This window comes from Podarcis raffonei, chromosome Z (assembly GCF_027172205.1).
Source record: "Podarcis raffonei isolate rPodRaf1 chromosome Z, rPodRaf1.pri, whole genome shotgun sequence".
In the NCBI taxonomy this organism is placed as follows: domain Eukaryota; kingdom Metazoa; phylum Chordata; class Lepidosauria; order Squamata; family Lacertidae; genus Podarcis; species Podarcis raffonei.
The window spans coordinates 22,787,006-22,802,578 of NC_070621.1; the positions used below are offsets into that span (position 1 = coordinate 22,787,006).

The following is a 15,573-nucleotide window of genomic DNA, read 5'->3' on the forward strand; positions in this document are numbered from 1 at the left end:
TGAAATAAGCAGACCTCTGTTGCAAGTTACCTGTAATTCAATTAAGGAGGATTTTAGGATATGAACTACCTCTAGATCCAGTGCTTTCTTACTGAATTATATGAAAGGTCTCCTGAAGGAAGAACATAAAGAACAGATTTTTCTATAAGCTGGCAGCAGCCAGAATTTTATACGGAAGAAAATGGTGATTGATAACTGTACCATTTATTAAATAATATATTGAGAAAGTGTGGGAGTTTGCCGTAGTGAGCAAGATATAACATTAGACTAAAAGAACAAAGGCAAAAGCAGGATGATTTTATGGCTAATTGAATTAAATTTATTGAATACTGGAAGAAACACTGATTCCCACCAAATGTACATGATGGGTTTACAATTTTACCTTAGGGCTTATCCACAATTACCTTTTTGCCCCACTCTTTCCAGGTACAGGCCTATACTTTAAAGCTTGGTCAGGCTGGGTTACCTGGTTCTCCCCCTCAAGACAGTTTGAGCCTATTACTACTGATCCTGGCTTGACTGTATTGGCTGCCAATTAGCCAATTAGCTTCTGAGCTCAATTCAATGTGCTGGTTTTGACTTACAAAGCCTTAAATGGCTTAGGATCCCAATACCTCAAGGACCACCTCTCTCCATAGGAACCTGCTCAAACCTTGAGATTATCCTCTGAGGCCCTTCTTCCTGTGCCTCTTCCACAAGATGTCCAGAGGGTGACTACATGAGAATGGGCCTTTTCTGCAGTGGCTCCCCATTTGTGAAATGTTATCCCCTGAGAGGTTCATCTGGCCAGGCAAAAATGGTCCTCTTTGACCAGGCCTTTGGCTGATTAATATTCTATGGCTTTAAAATGTATTTGTGAGAGGGAGTGTTACTGTCAGTGTTATTTTTCTAGAACAGTTGCCAGAACTCACCATGAACACCTCCCTCGTTCTCTTAGAATGGCAATGGTGCCTACCTGAGAGGTGCCGGAACTGAAGTCCAGCTGAAAAAAAGCCCTGGCTGTTGTTTTATTTTTGTTTTAACTATTTGTGCTATATACTGTATTTTTATCTTGTGAACTGCCCTGCGGTGTATATATATTTAATAAATAAGTAAAATAAAAAATGAGTATGGAGCTTTGACTGGCTTGTCTCACTGCAATTTCCTCACTGCAAGAGGAAGAGAGTGTGATACTCAGGCAGGATGAAGCAGAGTAACCTTTGCCAACCTAATGCCCTCCATATGCTGTGGACTACAATTTCCACCTGGCTTGGGCTGATGAAAATTGTAACTGAAAACACAGGGTACCAAGTTTTTTATGGATGGTGTAAAGGTGTGTTCAAGACCTGCTATGACCTGAGTTCCTGACAGATGCTTTCCATTGTATGTATTGTTGTTGCTGTCATCATCAGCATCTTTTAAAAATAAATTTAAAAATCTTTAAAAAATTATTTGGCAAATACATTAGAGATATTTAATCATCACTAGTTGTCAGGACATCTGCTTTGCATCTTCTGAAAGAAAGATGGTGTATGCCAGGTTTCCTTTTTTAGCACCATGCATTGGCTTTGCCCCAATCCTGACTCATGTTAGCACTAACTTTTTTGCCCCTGTAAACATATTCTGTGCTTTTTTTGTGCATTCCTCACCTCATAAGGGCATCTGATATTTTCTAATCTTTCTACACTACTCTGATTGTGTTTTCAGCTGCATTCAGTTATGATGTGAGGATTGCTGCTTAGGGATGCAGTGCCTTGGAAGGAATTCACTCTGCCATCTGGTGAATGTAAATGATTACACCCAAACGCCTCACTCTTTTCTCTCTCCCTCCCCCACCCATCTTTTGTGAATCTGGGTCCTTGCGCTGTCTTGGGTATTCAAGTGATAAACTCAAGACTCCCTTAATTTTCGCTGACAGCTAATATGGTGGTTAACCTTTTCAAGTTTGACATTATCGATAATAAATCAAGTCTTTTGGTTGGTATTCTTTGTGTAGTGATGCAAGCTTTGGGGGGGGGGAATCATCATAACAAAGGCTAAAAATACAGTCCTCAGATGATATTCAATGGAAGCCCTAGAACATAACGCAAATCAGTGGTAATGACTGTGAAATTCAGATTAATTTTTCAGAACTGGTGCTATAAACTTCCTCATGTTGATTATGTGTAGTTTATGCAGCTAATACAAAGAAACATTATAAACATCATTTTCAGTTTTGTGATAGAACCTGCTGCTCTTGATGTTGCATTCTGAGCTTAATGCCCCCCATGGTGGTTCCATTTCTATCTCCTCCCCCAACCTTTTGGGGTAGAAACTTTGAGGTTACTAAGGGACAAGGGAGATCTATGATAGAGGCAAGCATAGTATCAACCTTTCTCCAGCCCATATTACACTTTTTGGACAGTGTTTCGAGAGTTCAGTGGTACCTTTCTATTGCCAGTATTACCATTTGTAGAGGCTAGCACTATTCTCCTCCAGGGGGTATGCAAGTTCTAGATTCTGAAATCACTCATTGCATATCTAAGAGCAAAAGACTTCCAACACATTCTTCTGGTTTCTAATCTGCAGTAAACTCAGATAATGGCTTGCCAAAACTTTGCTGATCTACCATAATGACTTGATCCCAAACAGAAATACTTAGCCATGTGAAGTGGCAGGTAGGAGAGATGGAATCATCACTGCAGGGCTTGTGCAACTGACACCTGTCTCTCGATGTCTTCCCAATGTATTTTGTGTGTGGTCCTTGCTTGCCATGGCTTGTCCTCTGAAGTTGCAGGGATGCTGATGGATCTTGGTGCAGGGTGCATGCCAGGTGTCATTTGCTTCAGGTTACAATTTGTCACTCTGTATTGGAGTGCTGCTAAGCCATGCAATAGCTGCAGAACCTTAACAGTGGTTTATGTTCCTGGAAATATTGTTAATTAATTTTTTATGGAGGAGCTGAGGCACACCAGCAGTGATCTCCTTTCGAGCAGAAAAGTAGCAGGCAGTTCCCAAAGAGACCTCATCCACTCTAATCTCTTATGAAAATCAGTTAGGATTATGAATATGTGATGACTTCTTTTAAAAAGAAAATGCTGTGATGGAGAAGTTGTTTGCACCTTACTATTGTAAAAGGTGTGTGTGTTGTTTTTATGTCTGTGTACATGTCTTCTTTACCTTCCTGTCATGTCTGTTCTCATTTTATCACCCATAAACTGTTGTCTTCTCAATCACTACCAGGGATATATATGGGTGAAAGTGTGTTGATTCAGATTCTGGTGGAGAGGAGTTGGGGGCACAGGGAGGAGGTCAACTGTCTGTTTCTTTCCACTGCTGTTGACTTTCTTAACTCCGTATTTTATTTTAGAGAATTGCTTTGTCATTATTTTCTTTACAGATTTTGATGTGTTTTTTATTATATTGCTTTGTTATTTTAACTAGAATGCCATTTAATGTAGTGGTTATTGTCAAGTTGCTCTGAGTTGAAACTTTTTTTGTGGGGGGGAAGAGGGGCATAACACTACATTTTTATTTTATTTATTTCTTACATTTATATAAAGTGGTACCTCAGGTTACATACGCTTCAGGTTACATACGCTTCAGGTTACAGACTCCGCTAACCCAGAAATAGTACCTCAGGTTAAGAACTTTGCTTCAGGATGAGAACAGAAATCGTGCTCCAGCAGTGCAGCAGCAGCAGGAGGCCCTATTAGCTAAAGTGGTGCTTCAGGTTAAGAACAGCTTCAGGTTAAGAACAGACCTCCAGAACGAATTAAGTACTTAACCCGAGGTACCACTGTACCTGCTTTTCCTCCAATGAGCTCAAGGTGGCGTACATGGTTCTCCCCATTTTTCCATCACAAGAAACCAGTGAGGTTGATTAGGCTGAGTGGGGATTCAAACTCGGGGCTCCCAGGTCCTAGTCCAACACTCTAACCACTACACCATACTGGCTCTCAATATTAAAACCAATTTAGGTGCACAAGTAGAGCTCAGCAAAGGAATGGTCCTGGGCCAGCCCCTCCTGTCCCCCTGAAAAGTATTGCTTGTTTCCTTCCATTTGCCAGCCTAGAAGCGCATGAAGGGTGTGAGGAGAGGCACCTGTGGCAATAGAAGTTACTGCTCAACCACTTCAGGGCTCCTAGCCCACCACTCGCCATTTCTTGTCTCAAACTCGCTCTCCAAGATCACTGGCAACTGACCACATTGTAGAAATATTAGTACCTCTGATGTGTTATGTTCAGTGTGCCTTCTTTGAATGCCTATGGCATCTTTGGTATCCTTTAAATATTTTAAGAAGCATATGGATATTACACATGTTGAAAATCAAGGCAGTATAGAAAGTATACCATTGAATAACCCCAGCAGGAAAAGTGTATTATGTGTAGGCATTATCCTAACCACTCTGTCCCACAACCGTGTTTATCTTTTTGGATTTTTTTCTTGAGTTTCCCAGAGGCTGCAGTGTAGAATGCAGGTGCCCACTGATTTGCCAGCAAATTAATCATGCCTTGGGAAAGGGTCTGTCTCACCTGTCATTGCACTTTGACCATGGGAACTTCCACTTCCAAGGAAAGTGTGGGTTGATTCGTTGTGTAAACTCATATGTGCCTTTTCAATGAGTTTTTGTGGTGCATCAGGGAGCTGAACGATGATCTTCCAATTCAAAAGAATAGAGCTTACTGATTATCTCTGTAATGCTCAATAAAGGAACAGAGTTGTGTATTAAGAGACATTAAACCTTCTACTCCTTTTATGGTGCACATGTTTGATAGCACTGTTGGTTTACACATACAACATAATTTTCCCAGCATGACAATTTTGCTAGAGAATAAATGAATTCACCAATCAAAAAACACTGACAGTTTTAGTATTTTTATTTTTTATTTTTTTGCTGTTGAAGACTTTATTTTCCCCCTTTGCCACTGTTGTAATATTTGGCAGCTTGCATTTTATCCATGGGGATTCATCTGTATAAGATACATTTTGCAAAATTAGGGTTTGATCTGTAATAATGTAAAACACCAAAAACAAACAATGCGTGAGTTAAAATAATTGTGAAACAATGGTTTTGCTGCCGTTGTTCAAATTATGCTTCCGTATTTTGCACCATGTTGCAGTTGCATCTTTCATTGCGCTGTGGGATTTGCTTGTCTCACCTTACCCTTAGTGATAATGATATTGATGTAATGATATTGTCCCATCCTGCCTCTATGGAGCAAAGAACATGTTAGTCTGAGAGTGTGACTAGCCCAGGTAAAACCAGTAAGTTTTGTGACTGAGCAGGATCTTTAACCTGAATATTCTTGATCAGTGTTTAGTACAAGGACTATCACAGCACACTCACTCTTTGTGTATGAGTTCTTTGCTCTTTGTATGTATGATTCTAACCTTCAATATCTATGCATTTATATGCCTCTAGTAAACACCCCTAGCTTTATACTGGTGCGTCCAGACTTTCTTTACTAGTGGTGATAGAACAGAAATGTAGCAATTAATCTATGGGTCAGAAAGCTAACTTTCACACCCCTTATAGGCCAGGTAAGTGCTCTGCAGAAGATGACCAGTGGTCAGGGAAAATGAGAGTTGTAGTTGAGCAATATCTGGAGTGTACCACCTTGACTATCTCTGGCCCAACTAAGTCATTACTTTTTTTCAGACTTGGTTCTTTCACTCTGTGCTGCAAAATGTGAAAGATATTGGCCAAAATATTATATAAATGATAATAATAACCCTAAAAAAGTATGAAGTAATGGGTCTTTTTTATCAGCTGCTTCAACAACTCTCTAAGTCAAGCTTCTTCCAATTCCCTCCATATATTGTTAACTATAACTCCCATAAACCTCAATCAGCATGGCCAATGGTCAAGGATGATGGTAGTTATAATATAAAACATTTTGAAGTCATCAGACTCTTTTCTTGTCTTGGGGTTCAATTCCTTCTTTGCATAGTTTGTTCTGTTATCACCAGGTTGGGCACTACTTTCCTTTTGGGTTCCGCCTTCTCTCTGTCACCCAAAATCATTTCTCTTTCTTCTCCATGCCTACTAGGAACCAACTGCTTGCTTGTTCTTACTCTTGCTTCAGACATAGCCAAAGAAAATGGTTTTAAATTATTTTTAACCTAGTTCATTCTGAGCGTTGACTCATCTTCTCTTTGCAGCTGTTGGCTATTTGTGTATATTCTTCCTTTGCAATCCCCCCAATTTCTTATACATTCTTATGCATACAGATGTTTTGAGACTACAATTCCCATCATCCCTGACCACTGGTCTTGTTAGCTAGGGATGATGGGAGTTGTAGTCCCAAAACATCTGGAGGGTCAAGTTTGCCTATGCCTGCACTAGCAATAGCATTGAATCTGAAGGGGTTAGATCAATAATGGAAAACAACTTCAAATCCATCTCCTGAGCATTCATACTGGTGTAAAAACAATTCCCTGGGTTCAAGTTCAAATCTTGATGAATGCAATTTAATTGATTAGCCACTGAATCTGATAGGGACTTAGCAAGCTCAGACCTATCTTGAGATCTTGAAGTACACCCAAACTGTCATCAGCTTCAATGTCTTTGCTGGTAGGACCTGTCTGTAGGGCTATAGTGAGAATTCCTTTCTCCACTAACCCAGCCAGTGGACCAATTATAGCACTGAACTGCTTTTTCCAGTGTGCCCATTCTGCTAAAGATCCCGTCTACTGTTTGTTTCCATTGAGGGAATTCCACTCTCTGTTGTGGATGAGTCTATTATGCCAAAATTATTGTGCATTGTTGAAGTTTTGTTATATGAAGCAAACTGAGGTTGCCTCGGATCATATGTATCAGCTCCAAACAAGCCCAGATCAATTGACCAGTTAGCTAAGCTTTCTTTAGAGAAAAATGTAGCAAAACTTCTTATTTGGGAGAAGGCACTTCCAGCCCCATTTCTCGCACACTTCCCATGTAAAGAACGAGGGCTGTTCATATAAGATAAATTAATTGCATCTTACTGCAAATGCTTTGCAGTTACCTCTGCCTCCCTTGTACCAGCTGCTAATTCATAATAGTTCAGCGTAGATTTCTGCCCTAAATTTGGCAATGGAATTCTGGACGATTTATCAGAAGCATTGTGGGTCCATGCTCATGTGTTAAGCATATTAAGACTATGAAAACTGCAGAGTCTTCTTCAGTTTAGATGAGCTTCTAATATTTCCTTATCAGATGAGCTAAAACAGCTGCTGTCCCAGTGCCTGTCCTTCAATTAAAATACATGGCTTTTAAGCCCACTTAAAAGTACAATAGATAAAGCAGATATGCTCCTTACCTGTATGCTGCAATTAACATTAACAGCTGAGCCAACTGACTTTAAACTATTCAGAATAAAAACAAATTAAAACAGACCATGGAACTCAAAGGCAACCTTCATTACCAAGGTGAGGCACCAGTTCAGAAGTCCACCACGCTTATGAAGTAAAGGAGAGATGGAGCTTTGTGTCCTCAGCATACTGATAGCACCACAATCTAAAATTCCAAATGACCACTCAGTGTTTTTTCATGGAGATGTTAAACAGCATGGGAGATAAGCTTGATGCCTACAGAGCCCCACACTAGAGGCTCCCTAGTGCTGAAAAATGCCAACACTCAAGCACCACCTTCTGAAAGAGACCACTCAAGTAGGAGCAGAACCACTGCCTTCACTGTCCTCTATTCCCAACTCAGACAGCCACTGCAGAATTATATCATGAGTGATTATCTCAAAGACCACTGAGATGTTCAGGATATCAACAGGAACACATTTCATACAAGGCAACCCAAAACTGGTGCCAAAACTGGGTTGAAACTCCAATTCAAATGAATCCAGAGTGTCCACATGAGCACCTCATTTGGAGATTCCGGTAGTTATTGGCAAATAGCCAGTGGAAGAATAGTTGTAACCTTGCTGGACACATATTAGTTTCCAGATAATGTTTTAAAATATTTGGGAAACATAGAAGAACGATGACAGGCAGTCAGTATAAAGCTGGTCATTGGGTAGCTTTTTTGGGCAAAAGGTATTTATGTAGAGCAGGGGTGGCCAACTCCCAAGAGAATGTGATCTATTCACAGAATTAAAAACTGGCAGTGGATCTACCCCCTTTTGGGGAGTTCATGTCAAAGTTGTTGAGCTTCTTTAGGGGGAGCCAGTGATCTACCACAGACGTCCAGTGATCTACCAGTAGATCGTTGGACATGCCTGATGTAGAGTGAGCAAGTGCCCATCCACGTTAATATTAACACCAGCAGATTTTTGCACATGTAAAAAGCAATCTGCTAATTATATGGAAGTATGCTAAAAAAAATTCTACTTGCTAGCTCATGAGATAAAGCCTATGGTTTTGGACAAGTGCCCTCTTTCTTGCATTAAAACTATATCCTATACAGCTGGGTGCTTGTAAATTGTATAAAACTACAATTCACTGCACATATGCAGGTCCTATTTGTATCAGTATTGGTATTTCAGACAAGCAAATAATAATAATAATAATAATAATAATAATAATAATAATAATCTAACAGCACCTGAGAATTCTGGATAATAAGCTACTTAAGACCTTTTTCTAATGTGGGTAGGAGGCAGGAGGCTAATTGTTCAGTGGTCACATTTGACTATCTTCCTTTGCCTTGTAGACAGTTATAAAAAGAGCACATGGAAGAAGTGTATTAAAGTAAATCTACAGTAACATGAAAGACTATGAGTTTAAGAAAAGAAGGCTTTGAACTCTTAAATTTTCCTGCAATGCAGTTTTATTTTTTCACTGCAGATTTTAATTGCTCCCAAGGACTCTAATGGGAGTTGTGTGGCTACATCCTTCTCCTCCTCTCCCCTGCAAGGTATTTTGATGAGCATGTGGGGCTCATATGAAGGCAGAACACATAGATTTAGAAATGTGGGGAGGGGAGAGAAAGCAAATGCAAATTACAGTGAATGCTTAATTGTTTCTGTTTTTTGGGGGGGGCATCTTGCAGTGTGTTTCTGAAAACACTTTCATTAAATCAGCTTCTATTTGTTAGCTAAATTGTTTAGAGCATACATGCTCTGCGGTTATGCATGCAGTAAAGGCATTTGTTTTATAAGGAGCCAAGCATGGCGCTTAAATACTATACTTGAAAGAAAACAGAGAGTTGTGTGTTGCTTTTTTCTGAATACTTATTTTGCCCTAAGAGTAGCTGTGGTTAAAAATGTTTTGGTGGGAGGAAAGAATGGAAGTTTATGAATTCTCCATGTGTCTAGGGAAGCAATTCTCTGCAGTTCTTATACATAGAAGATGATGTGTCAAAGCATTGTCCTTTAAATATCTGCTCACTGGCTTTGGAACAATGATTTTAGTTTCTTTCCGTGGTAGCAACTAGCAAGCATTCTTTTTGGTTATGTAAAATAATACGTTTGTCAAAGCTTCTGTATGGCTTTCTCACTGGAGATGCTTATATAAATGGAACTTGATCCTTTCCTGGGCACACACCTCCAAGCATGATGGGATGAGGCTGAAGAAAAACAGCTTAGGAACTAAGGAGAAAAATAAGTCTAAATTTTGAAGCTGGCTAGCTGGAAGGAGCCTTGGTTGGGAGGATACTCCAACAGTGTGCTTCAAGTGTAAATGAACTAATTCTGTTTTAAAGACCGGCATTGTTATTTCTCCAGGCTCAGTATTTATTTTTGTAAATAGGTAACACCACAAGCTGCCACAAATGTCATCAACAGAACTTTGTTAAAAGGGGTGTAGACACTGTTAAAAAATAAAATGGAAAGGAAAGTGGACATTATAAGGTGGGCAAAAAGGGTATTACTATATATGTGGTGTATTTGCCCTGAAGTAGGAACACGGGTGGCGCTGTGGGTTAAACCACAGAGCCTAGGACTTGCCGATCAGAAGGTTGGTGGTTCGAATCCCCGCAATGGGGTGAGCTCCCGTTGCTCGGTCCCTGCTCCTGCCAACCTAGCAGTTCAAAAGCATGTCAAAGTGCAAGTAGATAAATAGGTACCGCTCCGGCAGGAAAGTAAACAGCGTTTCCGTGCGCTGCTCTGTTTCTCCAGAAGCAGCTTAGTCATGCTGGCCACATGACCTGGAAGCTGTACGCCAGCTCCCTTGGCCAATAAAGCGAGATGAGCGCCGCAACCCCAGAGTCAGTCACGACTGGACCTAATGGTCAGGGGTCCCCTTTACCTTTACCTTAGGAACATTTTGGCCCAATTTAAAATATTTTAAATTGGAATTAAAGAACCTTTTAATGAGGGTGAAAGAGGAGAGCGCAAAATATGGTCTGAAGCTCAACATCAAAAAAACGAAGATCATGGCCACTGGTCCCATCACCTCCTGGCAAATAGAAGGGGAAGAAATGGAGGCAGTGAGAGATTTTACTTTCTTGGGCTCCATGATCACTGCAGATGGTGACAGTAGTCATGAAATTTAAAGACGCCTGCTCCTTGGGAGAAAGGCAATGGCAAACCTAGACAGCATCTTAAAAAGCAGAGACATCACCTTGCCAACAAAGGTCCGTATAGTTAAAGCCATGGTTTTCCCAGTAGTGATGTATGGAAGTGAGAGCTGGACCATAAAGAAGGCTGATTGCCGAAGAATTGATGCTTTTGAATTATGGTGCTGGAGGAGACTCTTGAGAGTCCCATAGACTGCAAGAAGATCAAACGCATCCATTCTTAAGGAAATTAGCCCTGAGTGCTCACTGGAAGGACAGATCCTGAAGCTGAGGCTCCAATACTTTGGCCACCTCATGAGAAGAGAAGACTCCCTGGAAAAGTCCCTGATGTTGGGAAAGATTGAGGGCACAAGGAGAAGGGGACGACAGAGGACGAGATGGTTGGGCAGTGTTCTCGAAGCTACAAACATGAGTCTGACCAAACTGCGGGAGGCAGTGGAAGACAGGAGTGCCTGGCGTGCTCTGGTCCATGGGGTCACGAAGAGTCGGACACGACGAAACAACTAAACAACAACAACAAAATTGGAATAACAACTAACCCTTTAGATACAGGTATTATTTGCTTTAGCCAAAATTTTACAAGTTAGACTTTGGAAGGGAAGTCGTAGACAAAATCATTTCAAGCTGAACAGGAAGTTATGGGAGCAACTAGCAATTATCAAATCAATGGTGATGATGAAAAATCAAGAGTATTATAAAGAAGTTTAAAGTAGTTGAAACCCATTGGCCCATATATATTTAGAGGGAACTCAGAATTTCAGAAATGGGAATTGATTACATGCTTCTTACAGAAAATAGGTTTGCATGACTAGGTAATGTTTTCTTCTTTTGTTTTTGTATAATGTAGCAAAAGATCAAACATTGTTATAATTTTGTATTTTTATGTGCCTGATTAAATGATGATGATGATGATGGTGATGAAAATAATGACAACATCATGAGTCTCCTGTACAGTTTCCTTGCAAGTTTCATTGAAGCAAATTTATTTGGAGAATGAAATGCAATAAAACAATTGTTGCTCTTAGATTTTGCATAGCATGTTTATGTAGCATATTTTGTGTGGTGAAAGGTGTTCAAATAAATTCAGATATTGGCTGTGTTTGGACATCACAGTAAGTTGTGTTTCTTGTTTATATATTGATCTAAGCAAGAGCCAAAACATTTTTTTATGATATAGAAAAGGCAGTATTGGGCATGATATCTGAAATGAGCAATGAGTTGTATTGAAGCATGACACTAAACCATGGTTTTGTTTTATGTGGATGAGCTTGGCCTACTTCCAGGCTTGTTCACTCCCACTTCCTCTTTCTGTGTGGCCAAGAAGAATTTCCAAGCTTTTACTTTTCTCTTCTCTTTGGTTCCATTGTCATCCTTAGTTTAAGGTTTAGCCGTGGTTAACTTCAACAAGCAAGTTCATGGTGTAATATTATGTTAATCTGTAGTATAATGTTGATTTCTATTGAAAATAATTATAGTCATGGTTAAACCATGATCTCTGGTTTAGGTCAGATGGGAAGCCAAAGTTAATATGGAAGGAAAAGCAGAAGCTTATGAACTGCTGCTCTTCAGCCAAAAAGGAGGAGAGAGTACAGAAGAAACATAACCTTTTGAAGACACTAGGTTCATTCCCCTCCTCATCAAATAGAGTTTTTCAATTAAAAAAATGTTTCGCAAAGTATAACATGTACAATTGATAATCTGTGCAGAGAAAAGCTTTTATTCTAAAGAGAAAATGAAATTCATTAATTTTGCCATATGTAAAATAAGAAACATGCTATTTTCAAGTGAGCTGTTAGGATAATTAGAAGGCAAGTCCATCAACCTTTCTTTTAATCCTCCCTTTTTTATAGTGCAGTGAAGCCAACCTGTATATTTCCTAATTTTGGATCTATCTGCACGTGGCTGCTATGGTGCCTTCTGTGCATGCATGCAATAAATGGAGGTATTGGTATACAGTGGTACCTCTGGTTACGAACTTAATTTGTTCCGGAGGTCTGTTCTTAACCTGAAACCATTCTTAACCTGAGGTACCACTTTAGCTAATGGGGCCTCCCGCTGCCGCTGCCGTGCAATTTCTGTTCTCATCCTGGGGCAAAGTTCTTAACCCGAGGTACTATTTCTGGGTTAGCGGAGTCTGTAACCCGAGGTGTTTGTAACCTGAGGTACCACGGTATTATTTCCTTTGGTGTGCATGTATGGCTCATGTTTTAGAGAAAATGAAAACATAGTATACTACATATTCTAGGGACAGTGTGATCAGTAGCCTTAATTGTTTCAAGTTGTTGCACAAATGTATTACTTTTTAGCTAGACTCATTCTGGAGAACACTCATGTTCCACTCATCCACGTTTCGCTGGTAAAGTAGCATTCCTTTGAGTCCCCCTTCCTTAGTCCCCGTCCCCACCCACAATTAATGACAGTGGAGCTTGGATGATTGTGTATACAGGTGTGGCAGTAGAACTGCCGCAAAAATGCCAGTTGTTTTTGGTGCTGCCACTGGATGCTACCAGCTTGGCACTAACCCACGAGAGGGCCTTTTCCTGGTTATGGAATGTCCTCGTTAGTGCATACCCCTTAACTGCCCTGATTAAATTCGGACATCCCATTTTGGAGTGCCGCTATCTTGCGCAGGTCATGTGACTTGAGTGGAAGCACATCCTGGAAGACACGCCTCCCAGTTTTTTGCAGCAACATGTTGGATGGTATGCTAGTGGGGTGCATCTGCCTCCATCACGATTAACTTCCAGGAGGAAGTTGAAAACATTCCTGTTTACCCACGCAATGGGGTGGCTGACAACCTGAGATCACTGGCTGGAATAATGTTTTTAACTGTAACAATTCTGATTTACATTGCTTAGTGAGCTATCGGGATGAGGGAGGAGCCAAGCAGCTGCATTCCTCTCCCTGGGAGCCAGAATGTTTGCACAGCCCTTTGGTTTGATTTAGTGTTATGTGTGAATGTGGTCAATGTGTAAAGTAGACCTTTTTCTGACTTTTTATTTGGTTAGCTGCACATTTGCACTGCCTCAGAAAATAAAATGTGAAAACAAAATCCAGTTAAGTAAAGGAAAAAGGAACAAGGGTGTGGCTGGAGATTGGTTTGTGCTACATAAACCTTTGAGGAACCATCTGTGTGGCAAGTGGGGGGATTCTGGATTTTGTTTTGTTTTTGTTCTTGTTTTTATTATGTATTTTGTTGCTTTTATGCTGTGAGCTGCCCTGAGATCTTCAGATGAAGGGCGGCGTACAAATTTAATGAATAAATAAGCAAACCTAATCAAGTGCCATTGGCACTAGTAATGGGGTTTGGCAGCTAAAATGTAGTTTTAAGTTTTAAGTAGGATTTTCTTGGCTCGACCTTCTAATGCACATTTATAGTATGAGGGTGTTAATTGACTTCAGTGGGACTAAACCAAATCCTCTCTTGATTGATTCAGGGACTTGGGCTGTGTTATCATGGGGTAAGTGCCTCTTTTATGAACAAGCTGTTATGCTGATTTCCTCATTTAGATTCTCCAGAAAAGAAAGAGAAACCTGAATCTGATGTTGTGATGTGAAAGCAAGGAGAAAAAAAATTAATGGAGTGAAAATGAACAACTCTGATGTAGTCTTTCATACTTCATAAAGAAAGCAGTAAAGGTCAAGTCCATTCTTCGTCTGCTTTTTGTTTAATATTTCTAGGGGCTTTTCCATCAAGGTATTAATTAAATGTGAGGCAAAGACACTCAGTCTCTCACTTACACTTGTGTGACTTATTTTTCTCTTCTCTCCCCCACCTGCTCGCCATCAAATCCACAAACTTTCTCTTTTGTTTTAAATCATACTTCTAAGAAAACCATTTCACATTCATATGTATGCATATGTATTAGGGGTGTGCATCTTCTTCAGCTCAGCTGAAATTCAAAAACCAAACTGAGACACTTTGGAGGTTATTTGATCACCTCTGAAATGAAGGCGGTCTTTCTCAAAGTGGTTCAAAGCGAAGTGGGCTGGTCCCAAAGCTTTTAGAGGGTATCAGGAGAACTGATAAAAGCCCAGTGTGCTCCTTCAGCAGTTTACAGGGACTGCTCCAAAGAAGGCAGCAGCACTTGGGCAGCTGATATGATACACACACTTTCATAGCCATACATGCTGGCATGGACTTGGTGGGAGTTGGGCTTTGCTTCAGAATCAGGCTGTTTGAAGGTACAGGCTCCACCACCACCACCACCACCACTAGGCAGGCCAATGGACACAATGATGCCTCCTTGGTTTGCATAGAGAAGGGGGGCGGGGAGCCTGCAGCCCCAAAGATTATTTATTTATTTAAAAGATTTATATTCCACTTTTTATCATGTACTCAAAGTGGTGTGCAGTAATAAAGTACACTGTATACAAAATGTAAAACATAAACTAAACCTCCAAAACTTAAAGCCTTATAAATTTAAAATTTGCAAAACATGTAAAATGTCTGAAAGCCATTCAGGGTGCAAAAACCTCCTGAAATAATTTTTTTTGACCAGGTGGCTGGTTGGGAAATCCCACCCAACCACCAACAAGCACCTTGTTGTCTGAATTGTCCTTGGGAAAGTGCCACCGTTGTCACCAGTTAGCCTGCCATTTCTACATAATATTGAAGGGAAACATGAAACCAGGTCTTCTAAATTGAGGTTCTACTTCAGTTGTGGGGCAAATCACTGTCCAAAGCAAGTTTTGACCCAAACCTTGTTTTCAGTGCACATTCTTAGTATTTATACATGTTTGGTGTCAAGTACGTGCATTGTATTTTCTGTAGGGGAAACCAATGGACCAGCTTCCTCATATCTATTTCATTAATTAATAAAATAATTAAAAGTTCAGTGCTACTGTGGCTTGATTTCTGCAGCAAGAAATCTGATGCCTACTATTATTAATTTTTAATTGCTGGATTAATTGGGATCCAGTTTTTGTAAATAGTTTTACGAGTTTATAGTAGAAGAGTGCTTCATAAAAGCAGAAATCTGCAAACTGAAGTGGCTTAGAATTCAGCTGGCTTAAATAACAGTTGAGGTCCTCAAAATGCCAACTTCTCTGCTGAATACCTACTGGTAACTTGATGGTCCTGGATAGTTACTACAGAAATGTAATAAATAAATAAATAAATAAATTGTCCAGTAGCATCTTAGAGACCAACTAAGTTTGTTATG

At 40.1% G+C, this 15,573-nt stretch overlaps 1 protein-coding gene across 3 annotated transcripts in view; it reads left to right on the forward strand.

Moving 5' to 3' along the window:
- NEXMIF (neurite extension and migration factor) overlaps positions 1-15,573 on the forward strand; it is a 206,230-nt gene that overhangs the window by 44,883 nt on the left and 145,774 nt on the right. The window lies entirely within an intron of this gene.